The sequence below is a fragment of the Erinaceus europaeus genome, chromosome 9 (genome assembly GCF_950295315.1).
Source record: "Erinaceus europaeus chromosome 9, mEriEur2.1, whole genome shotgun sequence".
NCBI classification, from domain to species: Eukaryota; Metazoa; Chordata; class Mammalia; order Eulipotyphla; family Erinaceidae; genus Erinaceus; species Erinaceus europaeus.
In genome coordinates, this window is record NC_080170.1 from 100,651,597 (window position 1) to 100,672,491 (window position 20,895).

At 37.5% G+C, this 20,895-nt stretch overlaps 1 long non-coding RNA gene across 1 annotated transcript in view; it reads right to left on the reverse strand.

Moving 5' to 3' along the window:
• LOC132540470 (uncharacterized) overlaps positions 1-20,895 on the reverse strand; it is a 32,841-nt gene that overhangs the window by 3,262 nt on the left and 8,684 nt on the right. Inside the window, exon 2 of the long non-coding RNA XR_009551667.1 lies at positions 5,212-5,297. This is a non-coding gene — a long non-coding RNA (uncharacterized LOC132540470). The remainder of the gene's footprint in view (positions 1-5,211; positions 5,298-20,895) is intronic.

The following is a 20,895-nucleotide window of genomic DNA, read 5'->3' on the forward strand; positions in this document are numbered from 1 at the left end:
TCACAGGAAAATTCCACATGTTGATGATACTGATCACTGCTCTCTTCAGTGAAGAGACAGCCACTCTTTTTTGAAGTTAAGAGATCTTAGCTTTTTTATTTTTGTTGTTACAAACTGAGAAGATGAAAACTGAGAAATGTTACACATGTACAAACTACTGTATTTTACTGTTGACTGTGAACCCTTAATCCCTCCAATAAAGAAAAAAAATCATGGGAAATTGTGCAGGAATGAGGTAACTCTAGTGAATGTATCAGTAAGTGCTTTGTCTAAGGGATTTAACTAAAGAAAGTAACTATATATAATGGCTAAATAAGTGTATCATGTTGAAATAAAAAAAGATGAACAGGAAAAGGCTGAGGAGAGGCTGAGGTATTTCCAAGTGCAAAAGCAAAGAGAAAGGTAGAGAGAACACTGTGGAACAATGATATCTCTAGGACAAAGATTGATAAAGCAACAGATAAAACTGGGCAGTGTTATTTCTGCCACTAACCTATATGAAATCTCAGGATCAAGAACAGAATCTGAAAATATAAATGATTCTGGAACATCTAAAAGATGGTAATCCTCAGTTGTAAGAAGAGAAATGCAAATCAAAACTGCATTCAGATACTATATCCTGGACTGACATAAATACAAAAGTTTAGCAGTTTATTCTGATATGAGACTTTAGGGAAACAGGTGTTTTCCTATATTATTCATAGAAGGATGAGAAATATGGTGCCGGTGAAGTGGGATTTTACATTAGCTATAAAATTTACACTTATACCTTATTACCAAGTAATCTCACTTATAGGCATTTATTCTACGGTATACTTGCATACACATTAGAATAGTAACATGTGCGAACAGGAGAGACAGCACAATGGTTCTGCAAAGAGACTTTCATGCCTAGGTCTCTAAAGTCCTGGGTTCAATTCCCCTCACCAACAAAAGCAGAGCTGAGCAGTGGTCTGGTAAAAAAAAAAAAAAAAAAAAAAAAGAATAGCATGTGCATAAGTTTATTTGTTGCAACACAGTTATACAAGCAAAAAAAATTAATCCACATAATTCTCATTGGGAAATTAATTAAATAAATTAAACTACATTCATATGATGGACTGGTAATCCACTGTACTAAAGAATGAAGGCACATTCTCTATATAGAAACAATCTATTTGGGGGGTGCTTATGGCATATATAGTGTGTTCCTATATTGTACTAAAATAAGGGAGGGAAACAAGATACTTGCATTCATCTATGCTTGTGTGAAAGATCTCTACCCCCCAAAATTTAATAAAAACAGTTACTCATAGGAAATAAATTATAAAATGGAAAAGAGAAGGAAAAGGAGTTAGAATCTTTTCTGTATATACATTATATACGCTTGCATCATTTGCCTTTGAAAGTATTTGAAAATATTGCATATTTTTAAATTGGGAATTCATATAAGTGAGAACAAAACATGAACAAAAACAAAGACTGAAATGAAACAAGATAATAACTAATCACTCTGTGCACAGAGAAATTATACTCAAGAGAAGTGAAATAACAACCCTAAACTCAAAGACAGCTAGTGGCAGAGACCACACTGAACCAGTGAAAGTCAGATAACTTTGTTAAGTGAGATACAACAACATTTTCATATGCAAGTCATTAAAAGTATCAAGGTATGCAGGGATTCTGAAACCTATGGATTTAATATTATTTTTTTATTTTAGTTATTTTGAATAGAGACAGAAAAATCAAGAGGGGAGGGTGGAACAGAGAGGGAGGAAAAAGAGAAAGACACCTGCAAGCACTGATTCACTACTTGTGAAGCTTCCTACCCTACAGGCTGGGACAAAGGGCTTGAACCTGGGTCCTTACACACTGTAATGTGTGCACTCAGCCAGCTGCACCACCACCACTCAGCCCCAGAATTTAATGCTTTAACTGTCAAGATGTCTCATCTCTGAAGATATTAAGATTAAAATAAATTTTATGTCCTTACGTGTTTCACTTGTACTTGAAATTACTAAGCTATGTGTAACTAGCTTTATTTCTAGGTTATGTTGGTTTACAACACTGTTTATATTGTCATAGAATGGTTTCACACCTCTTGAAATGTATGTTATGACACTACTCCCATCACCAACGTACTGATCCTCCATCACAGTCCACTGGACTCCTTTGCCCTTTGTTACCATCTTCCAGTCCCTCTAGAAATCACAGTTCAGTTCTAAGGATCCAAGAGTCTGTTTTTCACCAGCATTTTAAATGAGAAATAAAATTGGTAAGGATTTTGAATATATCAGACAAAAATGCTCGTGGATGAAAAGGGCAACAAGGCAAGAAGCTGAGAGCTGAGGGCTGAGGGGATAGGGTACCAAAGTTAAATGAGGAGAAATGAGAAAGGCCTCATGTCAAAAAGCAGGCAGAGTAACCTTCCTCATAATCAAGCCAGGTTGCTCAAAGAGCCCAAAACACAGGGCTTGCGTTCAGTAATGGCTTCCACAGACAGTCTATACTGGGCACTCTCCTTTCCTCCTTCTTTCCCCTATCTTTAGAGTCTATTTCTTAAGATAAATCATCAGTTTCTGGAAGGGCAGACATGATATTCATGGGATAGAACATAGAAAGATTTGGAAAGTGAATGTTCTTGGCAAGTACAAATATGTACAGCAAGAATCATGAAGCAGACGAAGGCTGACTCCCAATAATCTCTCTCCCCTTCCTCCTGTCAATCCCTGTGTTACTTCAGGGAATGAAGTTTAGACACTGTTCACCCACTGTAATCCTTTCATTTTCTTTTTTTTAATTTTTTAAAGATTTTATTTATTTATTAATGAGAAAGACAGAAGAGAGAAAGAACCAGACACCACTCTGGTACATGTGCTGCCCGAGATTGAACTCAGGACCTCATGCTTGAGGGTCTAGTGCCTTAGCCACTGCGTCACCTCCTGGACCACATTCCTTTCATTTTCTAAGGGGAGGTATTTCTTAAGGCGTTTTTTTTCTTTTTAACTGAATTTGCATATCCAAGGCAGCCTGGATGAGAATTGGGGTTTCCACAGTGCATTTGTCTATGGAGTACTATTGGTTTGGGGAGAACTCAATCTGAGTTCTGGAAATATACATCCCTTCCTTTCCCAGTGACCTATAGGAGACCCTCAGAAAGGTTTAAGAATAATATCCATGGGAGTCGGGCTGTAGCGCAGCAGGTTAAGCGCAGGTGGTACAAAGCACAAGGACCGGCATAAGGATCCCAGTTCGAACCCCGGCTCCCCACCTGCAGGGGAGTCGCTTCACAGGCGGTGAAGCAGATCTGCAGGTGTATATCTTTCTCTCCTCCTCTCTGTCTTCCCCTCCTCTCTCCATTTCTCTCTGTCCTATCCAACAATGACAACAACAATAATAACTACAACAATAAAAAACAAGGGCAACAAAAGGGAATAAATAAATAAAATAAATTTTAAAAAATTTAAAAAAAAAGAATAATATCCATAATGTTTACCTCCACCCAGTATTAGAGACTTTTCTGTTATGGGGTTGGGTGGTGGCACACCTGGTTGAGCACACGTTACAAGGCACCAGGACCCAGGTTCAAGCCCCCAGTCCCCACCTGTAGGGGGAAAGCTTTGCAAGTGGTGAAGCAGTGCTGCAAGTGTCTCTCTGTCTCTCTCCCTATCTGCCACCCCCTCCTCTCTCAATTTCTGGCTGTCTCTATCCAACAAATAAATAAAAATAATACAAAAAATTTTTTAAAAGAAACATTTCTGTTCTTCCCTTATAGGTCCTGTGACTGGTTTAGTAATTAAGTTGACACAAAACAGATTAACAGTAGGAAAATATATATATAACTATGCTTATATCAGAGCACCTTCAAAATATGATACTCAAAGTCAGTCAGGTAATTGAAGCTTACATACCATCCTGAGCTAAGAAGGAAGGAAGGGTCTGGTACCTCAAAAATGAGAAAGACTATTCATAGGAAATGAGAAGAGCAGATTTGGGGAAAGATAAAGGAAAGGTAAAAAGCAGATAAAGGAAAGGTAAAAAGCTTTTCTTCAATCTGTTAGATCTTAATTACCATCAGATCAAAATAATTCATGTGCAAAAGTGGCATATTTCGGGGGTTAGGTGAAGTATAGTCTGCTTCTCACAGTGGAAAGGTATAGACAATATGCAAATTAATCTTTTAGGGTAGTGTGCACTATGAGCATATACAGAAATGTCTGGAAGTAGGGGGACATGTTAAGTATCAGATGATTATAAAAAGGCCTATTTTCTGAAGAGAAAAAAAAAAAACAGAGCATGTATAGTTAGTTTGCAAAGGCAAGCATCCCTCCCCAAATTTCAGTATTTTCAAAAACAAAATTATATTTTTTTCTTTACTCAGTTTACTTTATATTACCTTTTTCTTTACTTCTATATACCATAAATCAGTGAGGCTCAGATCCATTTCACTTTCACAGCTGAATAACACCACAGCTGATGAGATTATACCGTCATATCACCTGTGTCTATGTCCAAAACTTGTCCTAGAATCCTGCCCAATTTCAAGGACACTAAAAAAATATATAACTTCCCAAGTGTCTCAAAGGTGAGGAGAGCCAGGATTGAGTGCACCAATGCGAAGGGGGAGCACAAGGACTGATGAGGATGGTCTAGCGTCGGTCCTCTGAGGCAATGATATTTGAGCTGTGACCTGAATGCTAAGAATGAATCCACCGAGTGAAAAGCGGTAGCAAAGTAGAGGGCATGGCATATGCAAAAAAAAAAATTTTAAAACAAAGCAACTGTACAGCAAATGAATGAAGACAAGTACAATCACTGCAAGTGAAGGAAAATGGTAAGTGATGTGGGCAGTGAAGGCAACAGACGGAAAGCCTTGAGAACCGTAACAAAAGATTTAGATTCATTCAAAGGACACTTTATGTAGATGGGCTTATATGCATATTGACATGGAAAACTATAAGACCCAGACTTTGCTGCATTATATAAATCAATGCTAGACCAATTAAAAGCATGCCCTGTACTCAAACTAATATTTCATCTTTTAATGAAGGCAGAAACCATTTTTATATGACACTGAAAACAAAAATAGATATTTTGTTTTTCAGAGCTATTTCCTAGTTTAAAGTGAGACTTTACCTTTTTCATATTCACTTCAGGTTCACCTCTTTCTAAGTACTGGAAATACCACAGAACATCATGACAGACTTCATAGTGTTTCCTGGAACCTGTTACCTCACTTCTGTGTTTTCTCAGGCCTCACTTGAGTCTTGATCAGCACTCAGATCTGTACTCTTAGATGCTGACATAACACACATCTTCTGAAAAGACAAAAAACAACAAAGTAAATATTCTGAGAAACAAATAACATTTTCTTAGCAGAAAAATATCTTTTCTCTACTAGAACCTAGCATTTTTAGAACTACACTGAGTAGTTCTACTGAAAACTTTATACTTCCCAAAGAAGTTCTCTAGATAGATGGATGTTCTGGAGTTTGTTGAGTTTTATATTAGCTTTCCAAAGGAGAACTTAAGTCTTTTTTATCTTTTCTATCATTTATAGTTGATGAAAAACTCAAGTCCAAACAAATTTTCCAGCAAAACTAAGCATTCTCTATGATCCTCCAGTTCTTTATCTATAAAACAGGCATAAACAACAGTACAAAGTCAAACACTGAGATGCAGGCTGCTGCTGCTGATAAGTTTGTCCTTCTTCCCAATTTTGGCCATAATTGTAGGTTCATGAAGGGACCAAGACACCATCTCAGTGGAACAGTAGAAAAACTGACCTTGGGTTGTAGAGACAGCATTAAAGATTATGCAAAAAAGCTTTCATGCCTGAAGCTACAAGGTCCCATGTTAATCCCCTGAATTATCATAAGCCAGGACTGAGCAGTACTCCCGTTAAAATAATAACAATAATTTTAAAAAAAAAGTCTTAAAGAAAAGTGAATTTAACTCAATGGTCTGAAAAGCAGGAGGTTTTCCAGATAACTTCATAAAAGCCACCAACACAGAGAGTCAGGCGGTAGCACAGCAGGTTAAGCGCAGGTAGCGCAAAGCGCAAGGACTGGCATAAGGATCCAGGCTCCCGACCTGCAGGGGAGTCACTTCACAGGCAGGTGGTGAAGCAGGTCTGCAGGGTCTGTCTTTCTCTTCCCCTCTGTCTTCCCCTCCTCTTTCCATTTCTCTCTGTCCTATCCAGCAACGACGACATCAATAACAGCAACAATAGTAGCTACAACAATAAAAAAACAAGGGCAACAAAAGGGAATAAATAAATATATTTTTAAAGCCACCAACACAAATAACCAGTGACTACAGTGTAAAGATTTAACTGAACAGTTCACTAGGATTTAACATACAGCTAAATAGCCATATTCTTGTCTTTGCAATTCTGAGTCCCTAATGTTTATGTTTATAATACAGTCCAATCAATAAACATGCAAACTTTGGAATCAAATAACCTGTTATCTAATCACAAATAAGCAGCTTAGAAGCTGTTATTCATCCTCTATGTGCTTCATTTGCCCTTGCTTGAAAATGGGCGAGAAAGAAGAAATCATTTTCATCAGATCATTACAAAAATTGACATATTTCATGTAAATCTGTCAGCGTGATGCATAATCCATGGTAAATATCAGTAAACATTAACTTCCATCATCATCACCAACTTTAAGAAGTGGAGTCACTACTTTAAAAATCTCTGCACATAATTGTTGGATTATTCAGATTCTACCTAGACAGTTTAAACATTTACAAATGAGCTTCTTTTTTTTAATATTTATTTTTACTTATTCCCTTTTGTTGCCCTTGTTGTTTTATTGTTGTTATTACTGATGTCGTTGTTGTTGGATAGGACAGAGAGAAATGGAGAGAGGAGGGGAAGACAGAGAGGGGGAGAGAAAGATAGACACCTGCAGACCTGCTTCACCGCCTGTGAAGCGACTCCCCTACAGGTGGGGAGCCGGGGGGCTTGAACCAGGATCCTTATGCCGTGAGCTTCTTTATATTCATATATGAGCCTACCTACTGCACTTGAGAACTTTAAAATGGGCTCTGTGGACAATGTATGTATATAAAACTAGAAGTTTATTCCAAAGAGTAGCCTCTAACTAGAGAAGAAGTAAAGAAATTTCACTTACTCAGTTCTCACTACTCTTTCTTTTTTAAATAAATATTTTTCATTTATTTATTTAAACAGTTAACATGAGAGAAAACCAGAGCTTCATTCTCGTATACCTCTGCTATACACGGTGCCAGGGATCAAACTCTAAACCACCTGATTCTAAGTGTAAGGATTTATCCACTGTGCCACCCCACTGGGGCCACTCTTTCTCTTCCTTTTTTTTTTTGTTTGTTTTTGATGTTTTATTATTCATTCATTCATTCATTGGATAGAGACAGAGAAAAATTGAGAGGTGAAGAGAAGTTAGAGAGGGAGAAGCTACACTACTCATGAAGCTTCACCACAGCAGGCAGGTGATGGGGGTCTTGATCTCAGGTCCTTATTCACTGTAACGTGTACTCTACTGGGTGCACCACATTCAGGCCCCCTCAATATTCTTTCTCATATATGCTTTTTGGTTTTATGTTTGTGCTTCCCTTTTCAAAGATGGAGAGCCACTCTTAAATCACAAAACACTGTATCTGAAAGTTTTTTTTTTTATTTAAGAAAGGAGACATTAACAAAACCATAGAATAAGAGGGGTACAATTCCGCACAATTCCCATAACCCGATCTCCACATCCCATCCCATCCCCTAATAGCTTTCCCATTCTCTATCTCTCTGGGAGTATGGATCCAGGGTCGTTGTGGGTTGCAGAAGGTGGAAGGTCTGGCTTCTGTAATTGCTTCCCCGCTGCACATGGGCGTTGACTGGTCGGTCCATACTCCCAGTCTGCCTCTCTCTTTCCCTAGTAGGGTGGGGCTCTGAGGTTTTTACTGAACAACGCTGTCTTCTTGCTATTGATTTAAGTATTGTATACTGCATGGAAACTGAAGACAGGTTCTACGGTTAAATAATTCTATCTTGTTACTAAAATTCAATAAAATATTGTGAAAGTGCTTTTAAACAGTAAGGCACTATTCAAATGTTAGCAATAATGACATTTACTGTTTCCTTATTTTCCTCAAGGATTATAAAACTCTGTCACCCAAACTTTAAAGTAAGTGGGTTAGCTAGTTTGACTAGTTATAAGTGAAGTCAGTCGTGGGTTGTACTCTGTTTTCCTATTTCCAACAATGTAAAAATCACATTTGGAATAAGTCATAAGAATCAGAAGATTAAAAAAAAAGATTAGGAAAATGAGAAGCAAATAGCTACAAATAGCAGCTACAAAGTAGAAGCACATACTTTATTTACAATAACTTTTCCTAACAGTACTAAATCCATAAAAATATGCCAGTTCATAGTAGACAGATGCTAGCTAGTATTGTCCCACTGATTCAGTAGACAATAATTTCATAACTAGTAGCTGTTCATCTAAAAATAGTCCTAAAGATGCAAAACTGCCCCCCCAGAAAAATGCTGCTTTTACCTAAATTATTCATGTAACTACTTTTTTTAACAAGAAAATGATTTTTCTATGTAAAACCCCAAATTACTAGGAAGTTTTCAAAATGCTCTGGCATTTAGCATTAGATACTAAATGGGTGACATAAAGAGAAAAAAGGAGCTATAAAAGTCATCTGAGGGACCAGGTGGTAGCAAACATGGTTAAGCACACATTACAATGTGCAAGAATCTGGGATCAAGCCTCCAGTCCCCAGCTACAGGAGGGGAAACTGCAAGTAGTGAATCAGTGTTGCAGGTATCTCGCTCCATTTCTTTTTTTTTTAATTTTTTACTATATTTATTTATTTATTGGATAGAGATAGCCAGAAATCTAGAGAGCAAGAGAGACAGAGAGACACCTGCTCTTCACCATTTGTGAAGTTTCCCGCCTGCAAGTGGGGACCAGGGGCTTGAACCTGGGACCTTGCACTCAGTAATGTGTGTGCTTAACCAGGTGCACCACCACCTGACCCCAATCTCTCTCCATTTCTATCACCCCTTCCCCTCTCAACTTTTGGCTGTCTCTATCCAATAAATAAAGATAATTAAATAAGTAACTAAGTAATAAAAGCTATCTGAGCTTAAAGAGAAGGATGAATATGGGGTGATCTCACTTCTAGACAGAAATTGAATTTTAAAAAAAGTTGAGAAATAAGAACAGAAGGGCAATCACAGAGCACAAAACTTGGACTGGTCCTCGTGCATAATGGTAAATGAAGAATGAAAGTGTTTTGCAGAAAACTAACAAATTTTACACTTATATCAACAACTGTATTTATTATTGACTGTCAACCACTATTCTCTCCAAAAAAAAAAAAAACCTCAAGTTATCTGAACTTGTCTTACTATCCCCCCCTTTCTTTTTTTTTTCTCCAATTGTATTCTTCCTACTTTATCCTTGTCATAAAGAGTCGGTCCCGTCCCTATTCACGTCCACAGAATGTGAGCTCAGATTTACAGAGCTTGCATAGGCTCTTAAGCTGAATATGGGCCCCAGATCAGATCAAATCTATGGAGTTTACAGTCAACAGTATTTATACACCTTTCCCATATTTGGGAGCTACTCTCTTCCCTGATCCAGCTTTCTGGTCCTTTTTCCAGCCATGACATCATCTCCCCAGACAAAAATTAGGATCCACCTGCATATCAGATTTCAGGCTCAGGCAGAAGAAAGAAAGAAAGAAAGAAAGAAAGAAAGAAAGAAAGAAAGAAAGAAAGAAAGAAAGAAAGAAAGAAAGGAAGGAAGGAAGGAAGGAAGGAAGGAAGGAAGGAAGAAAGAAAGAAAGAAAGAAAGAAAGAAAGAAAGAAAGAAAGAAAGAAAGAAAGGAAGGAAGGAAGAAAGAAAACTAATATAGTCATAGGCCCTTTGGAATATAACTAAAATAGGCCTACTATCTACAAAATGAAGACACCCCCCACCCCCAGTCTTCATCTGCACTATTCCAGCCTTCAGGTTCATGATTAGTCAACAATTTGTTTGTTTCTATACGTTAACTCTTTTTTCAGCCACCAGGTTCCAAATGTTACCATGATGCCAAACAGACTTCCTGGGCAGACAACCCCACCAATGTGTCTTGGAGCCCGGCTTCCCCATAACCCCGCCTCACTAGGGAAAGAGAGAGGCAGGCTGGCAGTACAGATCAACCTGTCAATGCCCATGTTCAGCGGGGAAGCAATTACAGAAGCCAGACCTTCCACCTTCTGCATCCCACAATGACCCTGGGTCTATACTGCCAGAGGGATAAAGAATAGGAAAGCTATCAGGGTAGGGGATGGGATACGGAGATCTGGTGGTGGGAATTGTGTGGAGTTTTATCCCTGTTAACCTATAGTTTTTGTCAGTGTTTCCTTTTTATAAATAACAATTTTTAAAAAAAGAGTTGGTCAATAGGAAAGCATATAGGTGAACTATCAGATATGTTCATTCCTTCCTTCACATAGTCCCATCCAACTTCCACATTTTCTTGCTGAAATGCTCCCCTACTATATCAGTACACTCTTCTTTCTTCCAAAATAATAATTTAAAAAGTTCCTAAAGTAGATTCTATATATTATACAGTATATATTCAGTTTAGGTTAAATAGTTAGACATTTTTTTACTCTAAACAGAAATTTTTTAAAAATTGTTAGTTTTTTTTTTTTTTGGAAGAATGATGCTTAGTCTATAGCTATACCATGCTGAGCACGGCCTACTTATTTAAAAGAATACAATGTTTGATACATTGATTTAAAAAATGATATATGTAACAGTAATACAGTTATCTAAAATTCATTTTAACCCTAAAAATGAAGCAGACACCAACCTGAGCAAATATTATCTACAGTAGATGCTCATCACAAACATATAAGACAACATGCAAATTGGTGAATGAGTAAGACACAGATAACTCATACAAGTGGGAGTATAATTTTCAAATAAATAAATCAAACATTTAATCTAGTCAGTGTTATAGAATAAAAATCAAGTAATCAAGTAAGGCAGATAGAAAAAAAATCAATGGAGAGCACAGGTTAGGTTTACAGTCAGATTCTACCTCACATCTTAACATATCACCCTCAAGGTCCTTGTCAGGCGTTTAGGGCTCTTTATTTTAGTTCCTTTACTATGTAATCATACACCACTTCACATGTTTGTTTGAAGGTGTAAGTGATCTTGGCAAAGGACCTAATAAAATACCTAACACAAAGTAAGGGCCTAGTAAATGACTGTTATGGTGGTGACTGTTGTCACCATTTACTATGTACTATTTGAGAAAGTTGAATTAAAGAAGTTAACATAGCACATAAAATGTTCATTCATTACTGTCATGATGGTTGTAAAAACCAGTGCATTCATTTATTGATAATACTTTCCTAAATTGGTCTAACTTCTGCAGACTCTGACATATAAAAATGTTCATACACATTCTGTGTATATATCCTAAAATAACACAACAAGAAAAAGGTTAAACTATTCTTTATAAAATTTCTTATTAAAACAAAGTATCCTCATAAATATATGATCATTCAAATATTCAAATACAAAATACATACTAAACTCAGATACTAGTGGAAGATTATGTAGCCAGTAGTGGCATGTTTGAAATAATATTTAATAGGATAAAAGTAGATTATTTTAAGTATAGTGTTTTCAGCTACTAATATACAAATATAGTTTTTGTCATTGTCATTGTTATTTGAAGTCCTAGTTCTTATGTACAAACAATTTCATTGGTCCTGGATTGAATTTTTTTGTTCTTTCTATTTCATATAGATAGAGAGAATGTTCATAGCTGCATTATTCACAATAGCCAAAATATAGAAGCAGTCAAAATGCCCTTCAACAGATGACTCAAGAAAAAAGTTATGGGATGCAGAAGGTGAATTTTGGTCCATACTCCCAGAGGGATAACAAATAGTAAAGCTTCCAATGGAAGGGATGGAATGCCGGGATAGCCTGAGGGTACTTCTTCCCGAGCCGGTGCTCTCTGGGTTGGAGAGAACTCAACTGGAGCTGATCTAGGCTGCTGTGTGGGAGAGGGATCAGGAACGCGTGCTGCACCAACTTCCGCAGGAGATACACTCTGGAACTCTCGGAGCCGGAAAGCAATTTCCAAGTGTCTTTAATCAGAAGAGCAGCTGTTTTTATACTCTCCAAGTAGGGTGGAAACAGGATGTGATATAGAGAGGGTGGAGAGAAAAGTGACTGGTGAAAATCAGAGTGTGACAAGGAGGGGGCGGAACAGGCGAGAATCCTATAACTGAACCACCAATGCCCTGGAGTGCTTTATGTAAAAGTGATTTATGTAAATAGACCAAACCTTTGGATCAGTAAATCCCTATATAGGCATATGGATAAGAAGAAGCCAGGGGGAGATGGCAACTACCCAACAATGGAACACAGAACTCTGGTGGTGGGAACTATATGGAAGTATAACCTTATCATTTTAAAATCTTGTAAATCAATATTAACTCACTAATAAAACATAAAAAATAAAAGTTAAACAAATAATTTATGGGACATATACTCAATGAAGTACTACTAGCAATTTAAAAAAAGATGATATTGTGTCCTTTGGAATTAAATGAATGGGATTGGAGATTATGTTTAGTGAAGTTAGGAGGTAAAAGACAGGATGGTTTCACTCATATATGGAATTTAGAAAATTGAACACAGGAACATTAAAATAAACAAATAAAAATGTCAACCCATATCCAAGACTATGGAAAATTATATTGGTTATCTAGGGGAGTGAGGAAGGCATAGGCTTTGGGTGGTGGCAAAGGTGTAAAGTTAAAATCCTATTAATTTATAATCTTATATATCACTAACAATTTAAGATACGGAGGTAAATTTAACACTTCAAGCTCTAACAGCCTAAACCATAGCGCTGAGTATATATATTTTTTCTTTAGCCTAAATATTTAATGTTTCAGATGTGTAAGATGATCAAATTCTGACACTAGGCTTAAATTATTCAAGGAGCTCTATAAATATATTTGTACATATAGTTTTTTTTAAATGTCTACATTACCTACAACCTTAAGCCAGATAGATTAAAACCATTTGGCCCTTTCAATATCTACAATACTATTAGTAGATACCCCTAAAGGGCACAAAGATAGCTATGGTAGTTAAGGAATCCTTGGATTCCCACAGATATGATGGGCCTAGACCTCTAGTAGATCCCTCTTTCCACTATCACTGCTACTTCCATCAGGTACATCATCATAAGCCCTCTTGTGGTCCACTCCAAGAACTTGTCCTCCCTAGAAAGTAACAATAGTAACCTGCCACTTGAGGAAGAGTGATCCTGAAATGAATGCAGCCTAGAATGTTCCCAGCTATTGACTATGAACTGTGAATTCGGACCAACAGGGACTGAGAGGTGACACAGGCTCCTGTGCTAAACATGAATACATATGGGCCCTAGGTCAGGTTGATGGGGTAAACAATTAATTTTATTCATAGATTTTCTTGAATTTTGGGGGCTAATAATCCCACTTTCTAGCCCTGTTCTCAACTCTGACACCATCTTCCCAAACAATATTTTTGTCTACCTCCATGTTAGCTAAGATTCAGTTTTTATTTAATTTATTTATAAAATGGAAATATTGACAAGACCATAGGGTGAGAGGGGTACAATTCCACAAAATTCCCACTGCCAGAACTCCATATTCCATCCCCTACCTTTAAATCTGTCCTATTCTTCAACCTCTGGGAATAGGACCCAGGATCATTATGGGGTGCAGAAGGTTGGAGGTGTGGTTACTGTAATTGCTTCTATATTGAACATGGACATTGGCAGGTTGATCCATACTCCCTATCTTTCCCTAGTGGGGCAGGGCTCTAGAGAGGTAGGGCTCCAGAACACACTGGTGAGGTTGTCTGCCCAGGGATGTCAGGTTGGCACCATGGTAGCATCTACAATTTGGTATCTGAAAAAGCATTAAGATAAAAAGAACAAATTTTTTAATAATCAGGAGCCCAAAGTCAAGAATATAGGAGATGAGATCTGAGGTCTCCATTGTGGAGAAAGCTAATATATATATATATATATATATATATATATATATATATATATATATATATATATATATATATTTGGGTATATTCCAAGGGACCTATGACTTTACCAGTTCTTGCCTGAGCCCGACAGCATACAAGCAGGTGGGCTAAAGGTATTGTCTGGGGAGATAGTGTCAGAGTTGGAAAAAAAAGGACTAGAAAGCTGGATCAGGGGAAAGAGTAGCTCCCAAATATGGGAAAAACATATAAATATTGTTAATTGTAAACCCCATCGATTTGATCTGGGGCTCATATGCATTACAGGAGTCTGGTTAGCTAAGATTCTAAGCAAAAACTGAGAAAGGCATAAGCCCCTGGAAACATACCTAAAATAGATTTCCTTGCTTCTTTCCACCCTAAGATCCCTGTTCTCATCTGTTCTATTCCTACTGTTTAGTTCCTGTACATTAAACATTTGACCTGCTTTATATCTTACCGCATTTCAGCCAACAAGCTACAGATGTTAACATGATTCCATCCAGAATTCTCTGGGCAGATGACCTCACCAATGTGTCTCAGAATCTCACCTCTCCAGAGCTCTACCCCCAAATGGAAAGATGCTAACACACATGTCCCCCAGAAGATCAATTACAGAAACCAGAACTCCACCTTCTGCAACCCCTGCCAAAAAAAGCGATCCATACTTCCAGTGAGGGAGAAATGGTAAGGGAAGATGACCAGAGAGTTCTGAACTCCAACTCCATCAGAAGTCAGAGAGAGAAGAAGAAAAAGGAAGGACATTTGGAAGTAGTAATAGGTGTAGGTAAGACTTAAGAAGAGAAGGCGGGAGTCGGGCTCTAGCGCAGCGGGTTAAGCGCAGGTGGCGCAAAGCACAAGGACCAGTATAAGGATCCCGGTTCGAACCCCGGCTCCCCACCTGCAGGGGAGTCGCTTCACAGGCGGTGAAGCAGGTCTGCAGGTGTCTATCTTTCTCTCCTCCTCTCTGTCTTCCCCTCCTCTCTCCATTTCTCTCTGTCCTATCCAACAACAACTACAACAATAAAACAACAAGGGCAACAAAAGGGAATAAATAAATAAAATAAATAAATAAAAAAGAAGAGAAGGCAAGATCATAGGGGAAAAATGGGCAAAAAGATACAAATATATGCATACAGTTATAGAAGTAATAGTCAAAGGGGCTGGGCGGTGCGGCATCTGGTTGATTGCATATACTACAATGTGCAAGGACCTGGGTTTCAGCCCTCAATCCCCACCTACAGGAGGAAAGCTTTGCAAAGTGAAGCAGTGTTGCAGGTATTTCTCTGTCCCTTTCCCTCTATGTCTTTTCCTACCCTCTCAGTTTCTGGCCTTCTCTACCCAATAAATAAAAGAGAATTAAAAAAAAAAAAAGAAAAGAAAAAAAATAATAAGTCAACCCACATCTGTCATCTGTACCCCCATTTCCTCCATTGGAAGCTACAGTAATCCTCCCAAGATCACAGATATTTTTCAAAGGGAAGTTTCAGGTTGATTATACAGGAATTCTAATGTGTAGGCTGCATTTACAACATGACCTTCCCAATCAACTGCACTGAGTTTTCATATTCTGGCACTAGACAGTCACTACCAACTACTTAGAGAGATGTGAAGTTGAGGGAAATCTCCAAAGCATTTCAGACTCTGAGTCTACAGTAACATGTTTCCTATAACCTAAAAACATTCCTTCAGAGTGAAAGGTACGGGCAGTGATACACACCTATACATATGTGAATGTGTGCACACACACACACACACACAACACACACACACTAGTTAACTATGTAGAAGCAGTGTACATATTAACTAGTTTGAGTGTAGAAATCTATTCACGGTGCATATAACAAAACACCAAACTGTGCAGAATGAAAACAAACTCTAAGATAATCAGAACAAAATAATGATATCAGAAAAAGATGGGGGAAGGATCTGGGAAATCAAATAAAATGGTTAGAAACTGCCACTTTAATGTGGCCTAGAAAGTAGTACAATGGGTAAAGCACTTATATGAGTTCCCAACTTTGATCCCCAGTACCACATGTGCTGAGTATTGCTCTGACTCTCCTCTCTCTCTCTCTCTCTTTTTCTCTCCCTCTCATTGATATGTCAATGAATTTTTAGAAGATAGTTCAAAATAATTAAAATTTTAAAAGTCAAATAAAAACCACCATTGAATCCATCTGCCAGCCTAGACTTTCCTACATATGCCCCAATACCAACCTCTCTTCCTAAGTTCCTATGAGACCAGAACCACCTAACCAGTCTTGGAAAATTCCACCAACCACATCCTCTCATTTTTTTTCCATTGGGGCTCTGAGCAAGTAAAGATTCACATATACTAAAGTCCCAAAATATGAACAGATTAAGACCTCTGGATTTAATTTAGATTCTGCAATAAAGTTCAAGTTTCAATATATGAATGTCTTTGAGGAAGTTAGAATTTGATGTATAATACTGCAACTGTTGAAATTTTCAGAAAGCAGTTTAGAACTCCAAATATATTTCTGAATGCCATTTTGATCAGAAATAACACTTTTGGAAATTAGTAAATTCATGGACCCCCTGGAATATACCTAAAATAGACTTATTATCTTTTTTCAAAATGGAGAAAGACCCCAAATCTCATCTGCTATATTCTTGCCTTTGGGTTCATGATTATTTAACAATTTGTTATGCTTTTAATTATAATGCTTTTCAGTCACCAAGCTGCAGATGCTACCATGACACCAACATGATATCACTGGGCAGATGATCTCACCAATGTGTTCTGGAACCCCACCTCTCCAGAGCTCTGCCTCACTAGAGAAGGAGAGATAGGCTGCGAGTATAGATCAACCTGCCAACACCTATGTTCAGTGGAGAAGCAATTAGAGAAGCCAGACCTTCTACCTTTTGCACTCTATAAAGATCTTTGGTCCATACTCCCAGAGGGATAAAGAATAGGAAAGCTTCCAATGGAGGAGATAGGATATGGAACTCTGGTGGTGGAAATAGTGTGAAATTGGGCTCCTCTCATCCTACAATCTTGTTGATCATTATTAAATCAATTAAAAATAATAAAATCAGTGATGTGTAGAAATAAAAGAAATTGTGGTTGAGAATGATGCACACCTGAAGCTTGTATGTTATTATAATACAATATCACATTAATTAAAATATTAAAGAAATTGCTAAGTTTCAAGCAGTGCATTTAAGAAATATGGAAAGGCCCTGGTATTTGATAGAAAAAATAACACAATAACAACCTAAGTTGAGAGTGAGTATTTTGCAGGCACATGTCATAGGAAGATGAAAAATTGCATCCATGTGTCAACAACTTTACTGTAACCCATTAATCTCCCAACAAGGGGATTTGGGGGAAAATATCATAATTATACATTTATACTTGAAGTTATATATGTGATTTTAAAAGTAATTTGATCTCATATTTAGATCACCTAAATATCTGGATATGATTTCTTACATAAGTTTCTCTTACACAGAAAAGAACTTTGTGTAAAATTTTGTTCATGCTTTATAAAGAAGAACAGGGGGAGGGGGAGGGAAAACTTTACAAAAATCCTAAAGGGACTATGTACATTCATTTGATTAAGTATTATACAATCATCACTGCTACTTACAGAATTTTAATACCATTGGTAAATGTTCATACAATAACATATACAATGTTTATACAATAATAAATATGTTCAGTAGAATTTAAAAGCATATTTTTTCTTTATTTTGATAAGACAGAAATTGAAAGGGGTGGAAGGGAGAAAGACCGACACCTGTAGCACTGCTTCACTGCTTAGTCATGAGGCTTCCCCCCTGCACGTGGGGACTGGGGGCTTGAACCTATGTCCTTGAGTATGGTAACATACACTCAATCAGGTGTGTCACTACACAGCCCTCAAATACATTTTTTTACTAGATCTACTTAAAATAAACATAAATTGAAATCCACTTATACTTCCTTGCTCCAGAGTTGCCTCAGGTCTCTGAACATATCATTGCTCTCAAAACCTAGATCATTCTATCCTATTTCATAAAATATCCCAAATAAGAACTACTACAGTTTCCAATAGAGAATGAGGACACAAAACTCTTGGTGGTGGGAAAGGTGTGGAATTATACCCTGTTATCTTACAATTTTTTAAATCAGTATTAAATCATTAATTTAAAGGGAGGGTAATATCCCAGGGACTGGGTGGTAGCACACCTGGTTGAGGACACATGTCACAATGTGCAAGGACCCAAGTTCAAGCCCTCAGTCCCCACCTGAGGGCTTTGAACATGATGAAGCAGTGCTGTAGGTGTCTCTCTCCCTCTTTACCTCCTCGTACCCTCTGAATTGTTGGCTATTTCTATACAATAAATAACAATTTTAAAAATTAGAAATATATCCCAAATAGTAGCCTATGCATTCATCTACCACTTCAAATACAGACATATGACAGGCAGTTACAGGCAGTTACTACATATCATGCATGGTTCTGGTAGCTAGAGACTACAAAAATAAGTGATATTTGGTGCCTAACCACCATGAAATTTGGAATCCAGTTAGAGAGTTGGACACAGAACAACATAGTAAGTATGTACAATGAACAGCTATACAGGTTAAATATTAACAATGTGCTCTGGAAACTTGGTTCTTTGATACACTTGGATATTCTCTGAAGATCCTTAGTTGAGTGGCTCTTCAGAAAACATTTGAGTACTTGATTGAGTGAAATTCAACTACATCGAATAAATGCATCCATTGAACTAAGCAAATGATTCAACAACATTTGTAAAATATCTGGCTATGTCAGACAACTCAATGAATGGCAGCTGATTTTACTTCTAAGGAGGTGACATGGCAAAAAAGTTACTGAAAAACATCAGTATCCTAGGGACAGAAATATATATATTATTAACTTATTTCATTCTCTTCATTAACTCAGTGGTTTCTGAAATTATATGTGCATAAAAATAATCAGAAAGATTTACTTGCAATATTAATCTAGTAGCTCTGGACTAAGTGCCAGGAATAACATCTGAAGTTATTAGAAGCAGTAAGACAAAGACTGCACCTAGGGGGTCGGGCAGTAGCGCAACAGGTTAAGTGCATGGCACAAAGCACAAGGACTGGCATAAGGATCCTAGTTCGAGCCCCCAACTCCCCACCTGCAGGAGGGTTGCTTCACAAGCGGTGAAGCCAGTCTGCAGGCATCTATCTTTCTCTCCCCCTCAGTCTACCCCACCTCTCTCCATTTCTCTCTGTCCTATCCAACAACAACAACATCAATGACAACAATAATGATAACCACAACAATGATAAAATAACAAAGGCAACAAAAGGGGGAAAAATAGCCTCCAGGAGCAGTGGGTTCGTAGTGCAGGCACCGAGCCCCAGAAATAATCCTGGAGGCAAAAAAAAAAAGAGAGAGAGAGAGAAAAGAAGGAGAGGAGAGGAGAGGAGAGGAGAGGAGAGGAGAGGAGAGGAGAGGAGAGGAAAGAGGAAAAGAAAAGAAAAAAAAAAGAAAAGAAAAGAAAAGAAAAGAAAGACTCCACCTATAAAAATACAATTTAAAGTAATCTAATAAGGATATGTTGTAAAGATGATATTCTACTATCATAACTTTAAGTATAGCACCCATATTAATAAAACACATTTGCAAAAAGTTATAGCAGAATAATTAAGCAAATTTCTTTCTTTCTTATTTTTTATTAATTACCTAATATTTATTTACCAAATTATAAGATAACAGGGGTATAATTCCACACCTTTCCATCACCAAGAGACCTTAACTCTCGTCTTCCAAAGGCATTAGAATAACAGCTCTACCCACTCCTGAGATTCACCAAAAGTACTATGTCCCCATTCCTTCAATTGGAAATATCATTAGTTCTCCCAAATTCACAAATATGGGTAGCAGATTTTCTGTTTAAGAAATATTATCACTGTGTATATAGGTTCAACCATTAAAGAGCACTATACTGAGTTGTCAGAAAAGTCATGACATATTTTAATGTTTTCGAAGCAAAAATGTGTCATGAGTGGTCCAGGAGGTGGCGCAGTGGATAAAGCATTGTATTCTCAATCATGAGGTCTTGAGTTCAATCCCCAGCAGCACATGTACCAGAGTGATTCTGGTTCCTTCTCTCTCCTCCTGTCTTTCTCATTAATAAATAAATAAAATCTTTTTAAAAATGTGTCATGACTTTTCTGACAATATTAAAACTCAGTTTATCCCCAGCACCACACTGTAGTGCCATGCACAACAGCTGTTCTCTCTTCTTTCTTTCTCTCTCTCTCTCTCAGATTTCTCTCTCTCCCTCATCTCGTAAAAAAGGCGGGGAGAGCTTCATTCCTGCTATGTTTCTTTTTGGTTTGTCCACTGTATTTGGTGACTATTGAAATTTGTGTCCTGGGGGCTACTGTCCTGGTATTGTGTCCTCATACAATAGCCTCTGGTCTTTGGTTTCCAGACGTCTAAAGTCAATCACTTTTTGTGTGTCTCAGGAATATGTGGAACTGGCACCAGTGCCTTTGTAAGATTAGAGGTAAGGTCTTTTGTGCTCAAATTGGTTGTAAAAACAAGGTGGTACCCTCATACAATGAGTACAGGTTTCATGAGTCTTGACGGGTCCCCTGTTACCTATTTTCAATCCACTGATCACACTTGCCTGGATTGATTTGTATCTAAGTGAGTTACTTTAGAGCTTCCCATTGTAAGTTTTAACAGTCCTTGAGTGGTGGGAGTGGTGTGAAACTGTACTCTTATTAACTTACAGCCTTATAAATCACTATTAATAAGCCAGGGAAAAAGTACATTGGATATTTCAAGTTCTATAACAGCTTTCATTTTAATCT